The 3805-nt window shown below is 30.7% G+C and overlaps 1 long non-coding RNA gene across 1 annotated transcript; it reads right to left on the minus strand.

Moving 5' to 3' along the window:
• Positions 1–842: 842 nt before the first annotated feature.
• On the minus strand, positions 843–3181 carry LOC139905431 (uncharacterized). The gene is made up of 2 exons (XR_011780152.1): positions 1821–3181; positions 843–1764 (listed from the first exon to the last, which is right to left on the minus strand). It is a non-coding gene; the product is annotated as an uncharacterized lncRNA (long non-coding RNA).
• Positions 3182–3805: the final 624 nt, after the last annotated feature.

A 3805-nucleotide genomic window follows, 5' to 3' on the forward strand; every position in this document is an offset into this window, starting at 1 on the left:
TGACAAGCCTTGGTAATGAATAAATCTTATCTTGGAATTTTTACCTAATGTAATCATCAGGGCGGCAAACTTTCAGTACACAAGTCATAGCAGACGCATTCCTTCATTCATTTAAGTGTGAGCACTCTGAGTATTAAGCAATCCCTACCTAAGGTAATAATTTAAATAAAACAATGGTTGTCGTGAAGTCATTTTTGATATAAGAAATAAAAATATAGCAACGGGTGTGTGTAGCGAATGCTCTGCGTGACAAAGGGAAAATGAGCGCGGGTTTCATAAATAGAGTATTCCTTGGTCATACTTAGGACTGGGCATCGAGCGAGTGTATGTAAAAAGTGGGAGCGATACATATGGTCCTCTTGATTAAAAGTTACGGTTTTGGAGGATAGAATATCACTTGATACTGGTATAAAAATGAGAATCTTCTATATTTCATATTACATGAGAAGAGTTAATATAAAATTAGTTGAAAATTTCAAATTCAGGAATACCTGATTTACTTCGTGAAAATCATGAATAAATTCCAAATTCCTATATTATAGATTTATTAATAATTTTTAATAAAAGTCGCTAATATGATGTGTCATACAATGTGTAGTCAAAAACTTATGATTATCACTTAACCCGTAGCAGTAGATTAATAGTAAATTTAGACATTCCGTCTCCTGCCTCTCCAGTTTTTTAATGAATTCTGATATCGGGGCTGGCTAAATAATGTACCATCACCTTCAAGACAGACTGCGGTAGGATACAAAATCCAGTAAACTATTGCGAGGGCATCAAAAGTTTGAGTTATTTTTACATGTTATATAATTATATGTTTTATATGAAGTGGAGCAATAAATGTTATTTTATTTTATTACTTACTAGTAAATCTATACATTAAAGTATTATAACGTATATTTGTATTATTAAGTTAAAGAAGTAAGGGTAAAAAAAAACACAAATAAAAAACGATTAATTATAACGAAAAATATTAATTAGAAATTTGAATAGTAGATATACAAACAAATTAACAAATTAATAATAACAAACGACACAAAATTTTGCAAATGGATTCAACAAATTATTAGGGACAAATGATACAAAATTGAAGTTATTAACACTAAATATTACAAATGGACTAAAAAAATTATCAGGCACAAATGAAACGAAATTGAAGTTATTAAAATTCAATATTACGAATGGATTCAACAAATTATTAGGGACAAATATACAAAAATAATGAAACATTTGTATGCAGAAAAAAATATACTAATTATGAGTAGAAATAAAATCCATCTGTTTCCTATCATACTTCAAATTCCATGTATAATCCTCATTTTTCGTCATCTAAGTAATTTGTAAAGCTAAGAAAAGAAAAAATAAATTAATATGCTCAATCTTCAAAACAACTTATACTTATCATAAATAAATTGTACTTCAACATGTTGGAATCCACGGAGCATACCCAATTCTTAACCCGAAGAAATTGATGTTAGACAAACTATTTGCACGCCATTTGAAGCTAATTCATGTTATTGTTCTTAACCATATTACTGCAGTTCTCTAACACCTTATCTCGGAGATAATGAACATTTAGCTATATGCGAATCCTAAATTTGAAGAAGTATTTGTTTAAATAATTTTTGAATATTGAAATACATGAATAATAACTTACTCAAGTCTTTAAAAGAAGAGATGTTATACAAACTATTTTTACCTACGCCATTTGAAGTTAAGGCCCCTTTGAGGCCATTCATGCTGTTGTTCTTTAGCATATTGCTGTATTTTGGAATAAATATAATTTATTCTTAAAAAAGTTATTTATAAATACATACTCTTAAGAATCTGATATTTCCATATTCTATTTTATAATTAGCTTATTCCTGGCACTTTTAACTGATAAATATGTTCTTATTTTTGTATGAATGGATGTCATTATGCTGAAAATCCTCTTTAAGTCTCAACTTACAATATTTTTTTTTTTGTAAATTGTCTCCTCAGAATTTGCTAGGTCTCACAAATCGTTGTACGCTGGATTTTTACCTAAAAATGCATTTAATTTTGTTTTGAATGGCTCTAGCTTGATATCAACGCCTAAGTGTTGGACAATGGCAAGCTAACAACTAAAGGGAGTCTTCCTTCTAACGCTGTAATGGCCTCGGTAATTGGGTTGAAATCCTCATGAGTCAAATGTTGTTCGTATGCATTCATATGCTTGATGTGGGAAGAGGATATTAAGTGTCGTTTGACTCTGAATGGGGGGGATGGGGGCTGTAAGAGTACATACATCGGCATATTCGACAAAAATTTTGTTGTCGTCCGGTAGGTAGCTCCAAATTTAATGGACTCCATTAATTTTAATCCAGGCGTAGGGATAATTTTTTTTTCGGCATTTCACTAAATTTATTGTACAAACTCAAAGGTACTCAGCGAACAATAGATTCTTTGAGGAGATGTTAGCACAACAATAATTCGAGAAATAATGAATAAATAAGAAAAAAAGGAAATTCTACCTACTGTTTTCCTTTTCTAGTCTCAAAACAGTAACTTATTTTACCAAACAGCCTAGGCTAAGTCATAGTGGCACTAATTTGTTTCACATACCCGATTGAACATAATATTATTATATGAATAAATACAATATGGTATGTCTGGAGGATTGCAGAGACAACATTTTTGAGTGTGCGTTTAATATCTTAACGACCCCGTGACTACTTAATCTAAGAAATAAAAGTGTAACAGCTAGCGTAGTTATAGCTCATTGTTTCTTTGAAAAAATCATGTTCAATTATATGTTGGATACTAAAGTATATTTAAAAAGTATAGAGGAGTAAATACCTAAATTATTAAAGCAAAGTTTGTTCCCAGTTTTCCCGTTAGTATTGTTATAAAATTGCATTGCTGTATATTAGTGATCTGCCGTGAGCTAAATTTTGCTGCATGAGTATTTTTGAGCTTCTAAAAAAAAAAAACTCGAGGAATTACGAGCTATACACGTTACTCGCTTCAATACTCCTCGCCTGAATACTTGTTACTCACTTTTTGCTCGCTAAAAAACTTGTCACTCAAAAGGCTCATATTTTTTTAAAGAATGATTGAAACCATGATTGCATTTTTTAGATCCTTGATCAGAATCATAGCTGCCTTTCGATCAAGCATTTCTTTTTTAGCGACAAACAACTTTTTTTTTTTTTTTTTTTTTTGACATAGTCATAGATCGAAAATTGTAAAGTATTATTATTGATAAACGAATTTAAAGCGACTTCATGGATGTTGTCAAAGTGGCGTTTGATTGATGTCGTTCTGTTGACACCAAAAACTTTTATATTCTTGCTCCATAGCTGCAAAATAACTATCTTGTTATCCTTCTTAGATCTAGTATAAATCCCTTCCCCATTTTATAACTGCTGAGGAATGATTTCCACAATTTGAATTAAAACCTGGTATAAGATATGGAAGATTAACAATTTCTTTAATTTTTCATTTAATTGGTTAGATGGAGTTCCACCGATTAAGGTTAAGTATCCATTATAGCATTACATCTACGCTATCTAACCTAGGAATCTGGTGTGAAGTTAATATACATAAGGTATATTTTTTTCTCTAGGAATGACCAAGGTACGAACCTACGCATATTGAGTTCAAGAAAATAATTTCTCCATAGCTACGTCAACTCAACGACAATTTCCCAATCTTGTCGTTCAAATAAAGATTCAAAAAGACAAACAGGGCTGTTAGATTCACATACTTCACCATTACTTTACTCATCCTCATTAAGATTCTTAATGCCCAATTTTTCGTTATTAATTATCGAATACGA

Source organism: Lepeophtheirus salmonis, chromosome 5 (genome assembly GCF_016086655.4).
Source record: "Lepeophtheirus salmonis chromosome 5, UVic_Lsal_1.4, whole genome shotgun sequence".
Taxonomy (NCBI): Eukaryota; Metazoa; Arthropoda; class Copepoda; order Siphonostomatoida; family Caligidae; genus Lepeophtheirus; species Lepeophtheirus salmonis.